This window comes from Balaenoptera ricei, chromosome 20 (assembly GCF_028023285.1).
Source record: "Balaenoptera ricei isolate mBalRic1 chromosome 20, mBalRic1.hap2, whole genome shotgun sequence".
Lineage (NCBI taxonomy): Eukaryota > Metazoa > Chordata > Mammalia > Artiodactyla > Balaenopteridae > Balaenoptera > Balaenoptera ricei.
The window spans coordinates 48,533,427-48,546,664 of NC_082658.1; the positions used below are offsets into that span (position 1 = coordinate 48,533,427).

The following is a 13,238-nucleotide window of genomic DNA, read 5'->3' on the forward strand; positions in this document are numbered from 1 at the left end:
TTCTAGAAAAGACAAAACTATAGTGACAAAAATTGGATCAAGGGTATTGGGAACTTTTTGGGGGTGATGGAAATATTCTTGATTGTGGTGGTGATATCAAGACTGTATATACATGTATCAGAACTGTACCTTTAAAATGGGTGGATCTTACTGAACATAAATTATATGTCAGTGAACCCTATTAGAAGGTATTTAGAACAGTTATTTGGGTTAAGTAGCAAATTAATATTTATTGATATATCCCAGAGAACTATATAATTGGTATCTTATGATTAAGGAATTTGCAATATTATTAGAAAGAAAATACAGTTTACAGAGTCATTATATCTCTTAGAAAATAATACTGAACCTCAGATACAAATATGGTCAGTTCTGCTATAACACAACATGTGTGTTCCTAAAAAATCACCATGTTATGCTAAATTATGTAGTGAAAACTACGGGGCTTATGGGAAAAATGGGGCTAGGAGCACAACACTCAAAAACTTTAGTGTCACATAAAAAAAGATAGGAACCTAATAAAAACAGTATAGTTTTACACATATTAAATGATTAATAAATACATAAATATTACAATAAATACAGAACTTACTGAAAGAGACCTTAAGTTTGTTGTGGAAGTTGATTTAGTGGGAGTTATTGTGAAGTGACCAAAGACGGGTTATCTAAAATCGGATAGAAAATTTTAACACCAGATGTGGTTGGGTATGCATAATACATGCAGGGAACTGAGGTAGCTAATATATGTTTAAGGTGTGTGTGTATGTTTTGTGTATTCTTATATGGCTTGGTGTTTTAAAATGTAGGTTTTACTGTTTTTCAGGTATGATGAGACCAACAGTTCAGAAGATGACTGCATTGAAAAGATAGTTTGTTTCAGTTCCCGAGAGGAGGTGGGACACCAAGCCATCTAGGGCCACACAGGGAAGCACCAGGTTGGTCAGGAGGCAGAGGGAGCAGGAGGAAAATATGGCAAGAACCTTTATTGTGGTTTCTGTGGGAGGAAATGGGCGAGGCAGGTTAAGCAGTTTTAGGATTGGCTACTTTTAATAATTCAGTGGTCTCTGAGCTATAGGGGCTGTCCTAAGGGTCTGGTACCTGGCTCTGGAGTGATTAGGGCAGGGGAATATTGGCCTGGAGTGTAAGAGCTAGGTAAAGGAGGTAGTTGGAAGTATGGATTTTGGATTGATTGGTTTACATATGAAAGATATGATCTCAGGTTAGTTGTTTGCTGTCTCTAAGAATTGATTGGCCCTGAGAGGACCAGAACATTGAAAATACAGAAAATAAGAAAACACAGTTAATAGACTTGGTTCAGCTGGGTGCAGTTTGCTGCACTCATCTCGTGTTTCTCAGGGATGAAATTGCACATAAGTAAATGCATAATTCACATTGTACTACAGTTGTTTTCAAAATAAATGTTATAGCAGAACTGACTGTACAAAGTAGGATACAGTATTTGAGTCACTATTCCCTCCTTTGCAAAATTAATTATGCAAATTCTATTATATAGATTTTACATTAGTGTAATTCCTTGAGACATGACTGTATTTGTAAGCAAAACAATTTAATGGTAGATTTGATCTTGGGAAAGTAATCACGGATTTAAATTTAAATTTTAACTTAGAGAAAAATTTTGTCTTAGAGTACATGCTTAGTGTAATTCAAGCAATTAAGCTGGGTAATATGTAGGGGTGAGAAACAAGATGGTGGAGTAGAAGGACCTTGAGCTCACCTCCTCTCACGAGCACACCAAAATCACAACTAACTGCTGAACAAACCATCAATAAAAAAGACCGGAACCTACCAAAAAGGTATTCTACATCCAAAGACATTAAGAAGAAACCACAGTGCGACAGCTGGTAGGAGGGGTGCACTTGCGATATAATCAAATCCCATACCACCTGATTGGGCGACCCACAAAATGGAGAATAATTATATTGCAGAAGTTCTCCCATAGGAGCGAGAGCTCTAAGCCTCACATCAGGCTCCCAATCCTAAGCGTCCAGCATCGGGAGAAGGAGCCCCCAGAGCATTTGGCTTTGAAGGCCAGCAGGGCTTGATTACAGGAGCTCAGTAGGACTGGAGGAAACACAGACTCCACTCTTGGAGGGTGCACACCAGGACCCAGGGCAAAAGTAGTGACTTCCTAGGAGCCAGACCTACCAGCTGGTCTTGGAGGATCTCCTGGGGAGGTAGGAGGTGGCTGTGTCTCACTCTGGGACATGGACGCTGGTGGCAGAGATATCAGGTAGTGTTCATCTGTGAACTCTTGCTTGAGGCAGACATCTTGCTTGGGTCATTAGCACCAAGACCTGGCCCCACCCAGCAGCATGTAGGGTCCAGTGCCAGGATGCCTCAGGCCAAACAACCAACAGGGTGGGAACACAACCCCACCCTTCAGCAGACAGGCTGCCTGAAGACTTCCTGAGCCCACAGCCACCTCTAGACACGGGCCTTGACATGGCCCTGCCCACCAGAGGGCCTAGACCCAGCTCCACCCACCAATAGGCAGACACTGGCCCCTCCCACCAAGAAGTCTGCACAAGCTTCTAGACCAGCCTCACCCAATAGGGGGCAGACACCAGAAGTAAGATGGGTAATATGTAGGAAGCAGATAGATTTGAAGTTATTTTGAAATGTACATGGAAATAACTGTATATGCTTAATAAAATTATTTTTATTTGTAAAAAAAATGAATTATCTGCTTTTATAATTGGAATGAGTTTAAAAATAATCTACCCTTACCTAAACTTGCATAGAGTCTTAGAAATAAATGAAATGATAGGGTATTTAAATAGTCATTCAACAAACTGTTTTTTTTTTGATTGGCTGTGTGAAACTGTTAGGCTCTACGTATGCAGGAGCTCCAGAAACTTATGATACCGCCTCGGAATATAAGGCATGTAAACAACGACATTAAAAATATGTATTAAAATAGAGATACAAAATGAAAATTTATATAGTAAAGAGAAAGGAATCACTGATTTCAAATTGAAGTTCTGAAGCTGTATTTGAAATAGTAGGATAGGTTGGTTAAGAATGTAGGCAGTATTTCAGGTGTCATGGAGGCTTTTGCTGGACATTGCTATGATTAAGGGATAGATACACTAAGAGAAAAGACTGGAAAGGAAGGATTCGGCCAGATTGTGGAGTTCTTGAATGCTTTATATACTGTTTGAACTTTATTCTGTAAGTGTTATGGTATTATTTGAATTTAATAAAAAAGTGAGCAATAATTTTGTGACTTTTCTTAAGAATTTCCTGGGAATCCCCTGGTGGTCCAGTGGTTAGGAATCTGCACTTCCACTGCAAGGGGGCATGGGTTTGATCCCTGGTCAGGCAGCTAAGATCCCACATGCTGCCCAGCATGGCCAAAAAAAAGAATTTCCTGCCTTAGTTTGTGCTTATATATATTAATGAAAAAATTAGAGAAACAATAAGAAAGATGAATTGGAGAGAATGAAACTACAAACAGTCCAGATAGGAGGTATTGCATTAGTCTAGGTGAGATATGATTAAGGCCTGAACTAGGCCACCCACAGTGAATGGAGGAGATTCAAGTCTGTTGGGTTTACCAGTTTATTAGCTTGATGTTAGAGGAGAAAAAGAGGAAGGGAAAAAAATTAAAAGGTCACATCTAGTTTTTTGGGTTTTTTTTAAAACATCTTTATTGGAGTGTAATTGCTTTACAATGGTGCGCCAGTTTCTGCCTTACAACAAAGTGAATCAGCTGTACACATACACACATCCCCATATCTCCTCCCTCCCACCCTCCCCATCCCACCCCTCTAGGTGGTCACAAAGCACCAAGCTGATCTCCCTGTGCCATGCGGCTGCCTCCCAGCAGCCATCCATTCTACATGTGGCAGTATACACAAGTCCACGCCACTCCTTCACTTCGTCGCAGCCCACCCCTCCCCCTCCCCATGTCCTCAAGTCCACTCGCCACATCTGCATCTCTATTCCTGTCCTGCCCCTAGGTTCTTCATAACTTTTTTTTTTTTTTTTTTTTTTTTTTTTAGATTTCATATATATGTGTCAGCATATGGTACCTGTTCTTCTCCCTCTGACCCACTTCACTCCGTATGACAGACTCTAGGTCCATCCACCTCACTACAAACAACTCAATTTCATTTCTTTTTAGGTCACATCTAGTTTTCTGACCTCGGAGACACAAGGAATAGCCATGCCATTATCCTGGGTGGGAAATGCAGGATGGATTTGCTGAGTGGAATTGTGGGGTCATATGGTAATTCTGTGTTTGGCTTTTTGAACTGTCAGACTTTTCCACAGTGGCTGTACCATTTAGCATTCCTACCAGCAATGTGTGAAGGTTGCAATTTCTTCACATCCTCCACAACACCTGTTATTTTCTGCCTCTTTGATTATAGCCATTCTAGTGGGCATGGTATGGTATCTCATTGTAGTTTTGATTTGTAATTAATAATGGTGTTGAGAATTTTTTTTTTAATTAATTAATTTATTATTTTTAGCTGTGTTGGGTCTTCGTTTCTGTGCAAGGGCTTTCTCTAGTTGCGGCGAGCAGGGGCCACTCTTCATTGTGGTGCGCGGGCCTCTCACTATCGCGGCCTCTCTTGTTGCGGAGCACAGGCTCCAGACGCGCAGGCTCAGTAGTTGTGGCTCACGGGCCCAGTTGCTCTGTGGCATGTGGGATCTTCCCAGACCAGGGCTTGAACCTGTGTCCCCTGCATTGGCAGGCAGATTCTCAACCACTGTGCCACCAGGGAAGCCCCGAGAATTTTTTCATATGCTTATTGACCATTTGTGTATCTTCTTTGGAGAAATGTCTGTTCAAATTCTTTGCCCATTTTTAATTGGGTTATTTAATTGGATTAACCCAGTTAACAGTTCTTTTTAAAAATATTTATTTATTTATTTGGTTTCGCTGGGTCTTAGTTGTGGCATGCGGGTTCCTTAGAACCCGCATGGGAGTGCGGAATCTTAACCACTGCACCACCAGCGAAGTCCCAAGAGTTCTTTATATGTTCTGGATACTAGACCCTTATCAAATATGTTGCTTGCAAATATTTTCCCCCATTGTGTGGGTTGTCTTTTTACCTTCTTGATAGGTGTCCATTGATGCACAAAAGTTTTTAAATTTTGATGAAGTCCATTTTATCTATTTTTTCTTTGTGTGTGCTTTTGGAATCATATCTGAAAAACTGTTGCCTAATCCAGGGTCTTTCAGGTTGTCACCCATGTTTCCTTCTAAGGGTTTTATCGTTTTAGCTTTTGCCTTTTTGGTCCATTTGGATTTAAATTTTATATATGGTGTGAAGAAGAGGTCCAAATTCATACTTTTTTGCATGTGGATATCCAGTTGTCTCACCAACTTTTGTTGAAAAGACTTCTTTTCCCACTGAATGGTCTTGACACCTTTGCTGAAAATCATTTGACCATATATGTATGGGTTTATTGTCCCATACATTTGACTGTAAATATGGACTCTCAGTTCTTTTCTGTTGGTATATATGCCTATCCTTACGCCAGTTCCACACTGTCTTGATTACTGTAGCTTTGTCGTGTGCTTTGAAATTGGGCAGGGCGAGTCTTCCAGTTTTGTTCTAAATTTTTAAAGATTGTTTTGGTTGCTCTGTGTTACTTGCAGTTACACATGAATATTAGAAAGAACTTGTTCATTTCTGCAAAATGACAGCTTGGAAACTGTTAGGGATTACTTTGAAGCTATATATTATTTTAGGTGGTATTACCATTTTATGTGTTCCAATCCATGAACACATGATGTTGTTCCATTTATTTAGGTCTTTAATTTCTTTTAACAATGTTTTGTCATTTTCTAAGTCTTGCACTTTGGTTAAATTTATTCCTAAGTACTTTTAAAATATATTATTATTAATATTTGTTTTATTTTAGTGACATTATAAATGGAATTGTTAAGTTCATTTTCAGAATATTCATTGCTAGTGTATAGAAGTACAACTGATATTTGTGTATTGATATATCCTGAAACTTTGCTGAACTCATTTATTCTAATAGTTTTTTGTGGATTCTTTAGGATTTTCTATGTATAAGATTATGTCATTTGTGAAAAGAGATAATTTTACTTCTTTTTCAGTCTAGATGCCATTTATTTCTTTTTCTTGTCAAGCCCTGACTTGAACTTCCCGTACAATGTTGAATAGAAGTATTGAGAGCCACATCCTTGTCTTGTTCCTGATTTTAGGGGGAAAGTTTTCAGTCTTTTACCATGAAGTATCATGATACCTGTGGGTTGAGGAAATTCCATTCTTTTCCTAGTTTGTTGAGTGTTTTTATCATGAAAGGGTGTTGGATTTTGTCAAATGCTTTTTCTGCTTCTGTTCAGATGATTGTTTTTTCTTTCATCTTATTAATATGGTATGTTACACTGATTTATTTTCATATGTTATACTACCCTGGCATTCCTAGAATAAATCTCATTTGCTCATGGTATATCTTGTTGAAAATTTTTGTATCTGTACTTATAAGGGATATTGGTCTGTAATTTTCTTTTATTGTGATGTCTTTTTTAAAAAAAATATTTATTTATTTATTTGGCTCTGCCAGGTCTTAGTTGCGAGTGGGATCTTTAGTTGCAGCATGTGGGATCTTTAGTTGAGGCATGTGGGATCTAGTTCCCTGACCAGGGATCAAACCTGGGCCCCCTGCATTGGGAGCACAGAGTCTTAGCTACTGGACCACCAGGGAAGTCCCTCCCTAATCCTAATTATAAAGATTTTAAGTGCTTATTACATGTAAGATATGAAAGGTGCACAAAAGTTTCACATGGTTAGGCTGATTGGAGTAACTAATAAGGTTGTGTAAGTAAGGACTTTTTTTTTTTAATAAATTTTTAAAATTTGTTTATTTTATTTATTTTTGGCTGCATCGGGTCTTAGTTGCCGCACATGGGTTTTTTGTTTTTTTTATTTTTTTTGAGGCATTTGGGATATTTTGTTGCGGCACGCAGGCTCCTCTCTAGTTGTGGCATGGGGTTTTTTTTCCTCTTCTCTAGTTGTTTTTTCTCTTCTCTTCTCTGTCGCAGACTCCAGGGCGTGTGGGCTCTGTAGTTGGGGCGTGTGGGCTCCGGAGCACGTGGGCTCTGTAGTTTGCAGCATATGGGCTCTGGTTGAGGTGCGCAAGCTCAGTAGTTGTGGCGCTCAGGCTTAGTTGCCCGTGGCATGTGGAATCTTAGTTCCCTGACCAGGGATCGAACCCGCGTCCCCTGCATTGCAAGGCGGATTCTTTACCACTGGACCACCAGGGAAGTCCCCATTAAGGGCTTTCTTGAAAAGAATATTACCTGTATCTCTCTTTAAAATTAAAAGAAAAATAATACATGCATTTGGGGAATAAAAACCTGAAAGGTAGAAAGGATTCATAGGAAAAAAAAGTCTCCTAAACACCCCTATTTCTGATGAATCCCTCCATAGATTACCTGTGTGTATACAGATATATTTTCGTATTTTTATATAAATGGTCACATATTACTTACACACCTATATCTTGTTTTGTAAAAAAAAATTGTATCTTCATATCTTTATCAATGCTTAAAATTAAACAATATTCATAATACTGCCCCATGCATTCTCTCCTACCCAACAACCAAGTAACTTCTTTAACAATATTGTTTTTGCTTTTCACCTTTCTCTTCATTTCAGTTTGAAGTAGTAACAGTGGTTCAGGTAATTGATTCTGTATTTCCCACCACTAATTTGCCCTGTGATTTTGAGAAAAGGCATGTGACCTTTTGAAACCAAATACTCTCTTAATTTCTTCCAACCCTAAACTTTTGTAATTATAATGTATAATATTTATAAGTAGGTTGAAGCACCAGGCAACAAATCAGTTCTGTGTCAATTAAGGCTGACGTGAGTTCCTGTAATGTCAAAGTTATCTTACTGATGACATTTTTCAGTTATTGGTAAAGTGATTTGTGTATATGTGTGTTTCTTTTGAGGGAAGACATAGTAGACAGTGTAATCTGTCTCTGCCGATTCTGTGTAAAGAGACAATTTTTCTTTCTTTAAAGTAATTGAACGTTTGACTAAGTTGGCTGGTTTCTAAGCCTGAACCCTCTGAGTAACATGTAGGGAAAAGGGCGTTATGGTATTGAAGCAGTTGCTTAAGACCAACAATGTCCTTTTTGTGAAAATCTGAAGATTCTTAAAAGATGGAATACTATGACATCATCACCATTCCTCCAAGGAGCATTCCTCAAGTAATACTGAATATGCTGTGATTATCAGCACCCTTCCCCCATCTTCTTTCTGTGGCTTGACTGATGTTATTGTCAATTATTTGACTGTGGTTTGCAAATGTGGAGCTGTTACTTAATTCTGAAAATCCTATTTGGGTCTGAGATTTTAAAGTATATTGGGTTTTTATTCTAGTTTCATCAGCTTTCTTAGCGATCTTTGTTTTAGGATTGAATAAAATGGTATCACCTACAAAAATTGTGTATCTTTTACATTCAGCCCTCAGTAGCCTAATAAATGATATGCTTCTCTGGTCTGTTTTTGTGGAACCAGAAACAAATTAGATCTCATTTGCTGTTTATAGGATTGTTAATGTCTTTTACTGTTCTCTTTTAGTAGGAAGGATATGGTGAGTTACAATAATGATATTTTCCCCGAAGGACAGATTAGGTATCTTTAAAATGTAACCTAATAGCCTGTTTCTTGGGTTTTTTTGAAGAAGATTGTATATGCAGTCTCATAGTACCTTTAAGAACTTTTTACAAATATTTATATCTTTTAAGCCTGATCTGTAGTTTATCAAGCTGTATTAGTCCTGTACTTTGGGTATTCATGTACCTAATATTCACGTTCAGCAGAAATTATGGAGTTTATGATTAGGGTTGCTGTGAAAGTTCCTCTGTGCTGTTTTCTTTTCCTAGTTTTTCATGACAGCTTTTAAAAATGGACAAGATTCAAATCAAGTAGCTTTGTCAGTTTTACATTGATGACTCTATTGTAGCGATGTTCTGCATGGGTACAGGGCAACCAGGATGGTGCTGATTTTTATAATAAAGTACTTTACTTTTGGAAATTTGAGGATGTATAGAAAAGAAGCAGTTATGCAATGGATACTATTAACTCTAGCTTAACAGTGTAATTATATATTTCAGGGATTTCTAACTTTATTGGTGTTCTCACTTTTTATACATTTTATGTTCATCTCTTCTGTCTTCTAACAATCCAAAGAACATACACAAATGTTGTTGGATTTTTTAATCTTTTTTCCTGGTTGTAGAAATCAAACATATGATTATTGTTCACAATTTGGAACGTAAGAAAGCTATAGACTTGTGAATGTTTTTCAGAATACCAGCCATAATTACGTAAAAATAATCCATATGATTTTGTTGTATCGCCCTCTTTGCAAAAACTACAGTTGAGTCTCAAACAACATGGACTTGAACTGCACGGGTCCACTTCTATGCAGATTTTTTCAGTAAATACATGTATGTACTGTCAATGTATTTTCTCTTCCTCATGATTTTCTTAATAACATTTCCTTTTCTCTAGCTTACTTCATTGTAAGAATATAGTGTATAATATATACAACATACAAAGTATGTGTTAATTGACTTTATGTTATCAGTAAGGCTTCTGTTCAACAGTAGGCTATCAGTAGCTAAGTTTTGGGGGAGTAAAATCAAACACAGATATAGAAAATTCACAAAACAAATGAATTTGTTTAATGAACTATTGTAAATGAAATCCCGTATCTAAGGCAAGAAATAGAACTTTGCCAGCCATTCCAGAAGTTCCTCCATGTGTCTCTTCCCAATCACAACTCCCCCTTTCCCCTAAAGTAACCACTATCATGACTTTTATAGTGACAACATCTGGGAGTTTCCTTATAGTTTTATCATTCAAGTATGCATGTCTCTACTCCATTATTGAGTTTTGAGAGTTCTTTGTATATTTATATATTTTATCTATTTTGAGATATGTGACTTGAAATAATGTTTCCCAGTCTTTGGCTTGACTTCATTCTTTTCTTTTAAAAGTGTCCTTTGCGAGAGTAAAAGTTTTTGATTTTGATGAAGTCCAAATGATCAGTTTTGACTTTTATAGATTATACTTCTGGTGTCAAATCTAAGAACTCTTTAACTAACCTAAGGTTACAAAGATTTTCTCCTGTGATTTCTTCTAAACGTTTTGTAGCGTTAACTTTTTAACATTGAGATAAATGAACCATGTTTGGACTTAATTTTTCTGTAAGGTGTGAGGTATGAGTCAGAGTTCATTTTTATACATATGGATGTCCAGTTGCTATGACACCATTTTTCAAAAAAGGTAATCTTTTTTCTCTGTTGTACCTTTGTCAAAAATCAGTTGACCAGGGACTTTCCTGGTGGCGCAGTGGTTAAGCATCCGCCTGCCAGTGCAGGGGACGCGGGTTTGATCCCTGGTCTGGGAAGATCCCACATGCCACGGAGCACCTAAGCCCGTGCGCCACAACTATTGAGCCTGCGCGCTAGAGCCCGAGAGCCACAACTACTGAGCCCACACGCCGCAACTACTGAAGTCCGCACACCTAGAGCCCATGCTCCGCAACGAGAAGCCACCGCAGTGAGAAGCCCGTGCACCGCAAAAAAGAGTAGCCCCCGCTCGCCACAACTAGAGAGAAGCCCACATGCAGCAATGAAGACCCAACCCAGCCAAAAATAAATAAATAAATACATTAAAAAAAAATTGTCTTGACTGATTTGGATTCTTTGCCTTTTTTTTTTTTTTTTTTTGGCTCTGTTGTGTTTTAAATTTTATTTATTTATTTATGGCTGTGTTGGGTCTTCGTTTCTTTGTGAGGGCTTTCTCTAGTTGTGGCAAGCGGGGGCCTCTCACCATCGTGGCCTTTCCTGTTGTGGAGCACAGGCTCCAGACCTGCAGGCTCAGCAATTGTGACTCACGGGCCCAGTTGCTCTGCGGCATGTGGGATCTTCCTAGACCAGGGCTCAAACCCGTGTCCCCTGCATTAGCAGGCAGATTCTCAACCACTGTGCCACCAGGGAAGCCCGATTCTTTGCCTTTTTATGAACATTTTACAATCAGTTTTTTGATATGTACAAAAAAATTCTGTTGGATTTTGATTGAGATTGTTTTGAATCTATGAATCGTCGAATTTTTAAATCAGTTTGGGGAGGATTGACCTTATAACAATATTGAATCATTCAGTTCATGAACGTGGTACATCTGTTTAGTCAACTTTGATTTATTTCATCAGGGTTTTATTGTTCTTACTATATAAATTCTACTCAAATATTTTAGACTTATATCTAAATATTCCATTTTCTTCCTTTGCTGTTTTGTATGTTCCTTGGGGTTTTTTTGTGTATACAATAATGTCTGCAACTAGAGATGGTTTTTTTTCCTTCCTTTCTGTTATGTATTCCTTTTCTTTCTTTTTCTTTACTTATAAAACTTCTAGTGTGATGTTGAATAGGAGTGATTATAGTGGAGATTCTTACCTTGCTTTCCCTGTATCTTTAGGGGAAAACTTTCCATCTTTAATCATTAAGTATGGTGTTAGTTGTAGGTTTTTTGTAGATAGCATTAACCAGGTTAATGCTGTTTCCTTCTATCCCTAGTTTTTTGAGAGTATTTGCCATGAATGGATGTTGAATTTGTGAAATCCTTTTTCTGCCTCTGTTGATATGATCCTGTGTTTTTTCTTCTTTAGTCTGTTTAGAATGGGAGAATTATGTTAATTTTTGACTGCTGAATCAGCCTTGCATTTCTGGGATAAATGCTACTTAGTTGTGATGTAGTATCATTTTTATATATTTCTGGATTTGATTTGCTAATTTAAAAACATATTTTATTGAAGTATAGTTGAATTACAATGTTGTGTTAATTACTGCTGTACAGCAAAGTGACTCAGTTATACATATATATACATTCTTTTTCATATTCTTTTCCATTATGGTTTATCACAGGATATTGAATATAGTTCCCTGTGCTATACAGTAGGACCTTGTTGTTTATCCATTCTATATATATCAGTTTGCATATGCTAATCCCAAACTCCCAATGCAACCCTCTCCCACCCCCCTCCCCCTTGGCAACCACCGGTCTATTTTCTCTGTCCCTGATTCTGTTCCTTTTTCATAGATAGGTTCATTTGTGTCATCTTTTATTTTTTAGTTATTTTTTTAAAAAATATTTATTTATTTGGCTGCACCGGGTCTTAGTTGCAGTATGCAGAATCTTTGTTGTGGCATGCGGGATCTAGTTCCCTGACCAGGGATCAAACCCAGACCCCCTGTATTGGGAGCGCAGAGTCTAATAAACCACTGGACCACCAGGGAAGTCCCTGTGTCATCTTTTATTTTATTTATTTATTTATTTATTTGTGTGTGTGTGTGTGTGTGTGTGTGTGTGTGTGTGTCATCTTTTAGATTCCACATATAAATGATACCATATGGTATTTGTCTTTCTCTTTCTGACTTAACTTCGCTTAGTATGATAATCTCGAGTTGCATCCATGTTGCTGTGATTTGCTAATCTTTTGTTGAGGATTTTAGCTATTATCTTCATGAAGGATATTAGTCAGAAATTTTCCCTTTTTTTTTTTCTAATGTTCTTGTCTGGTATTGATAGGGTAATTGTGGCCTCATAAGATTAATTGGGAATGTTCTCTCTTATAATTTGAAGAGGTTATGTAGAATTGGTATTATTCTTTTAATGTTTGATAGAATTTGACAATGAAACTGTCTAGTTTCAATGGACTGGAGTTTTCTATGTGAAAATATTTGAATTTAACTTCTTTATATACATATGTCTATTCTTACCTATTCTTGATTATTTCTTCTTGATTGAGTTTTGGTAGTTTATATCTGTCAAGTACTTCATCTGTGTTATCAAATTTATCAGCTTAGAGCTGTTCATTGTATTTCCTTATCCCTTTTAATGTCATAGGGTCTGTGGTAATATTCCCCCCTTTGATTTCTGTTTTTGATAATTTGATTCTGTTCTTGTTTTCCTTGGTTAGTTGGGCAGAGGTTTCAGTGTTATTGATCCCGCTGTCCTGTCCCCCCAACCCACACACCAAAAACCAGCTTTTGGTTTTATAAATTTATTTATTTATTTTTGGCTGTGTTGGGTCTTCGTTTCTGTGCGAGGGCCTTCTTTAGTTGCGGCGAGCGGAGGCCACTCTTCATTGCGGTGCGTGGGCCTCTTACTATCGCGGCCTCTCTTGTTGTGGAGCACAGGCTCCAGACGTGC

General features: G+C 37.7%; 1 protein-coding gene across 5 annotated transcripts in view; it reads left to right on the top strand.

The window, feature by feature from the left end:
* The window catches only part of TAOK1 (TAO kinase 1), a 231,247-nt gene that overhangs the window by 102,695 nt on the left and 115,314 nt on the right, over positions 1-13,238 (top strand). For 2 of the 5 annotated variants that reach the window (XM_059908929.1, XM_059908928.1), the window contains exon 2: positions 824-935. The exons of the other annotated variants lie outside the window; for them this stretch is intronic. The gene's annotated coding sequence lies outside the window, so the exon portion shown is untranslated. The remainder of the gene's footprint in view (positions 1-823; positions 936-13,238) is intronic. 5 annotated transcript variants of the gene reach the window in all.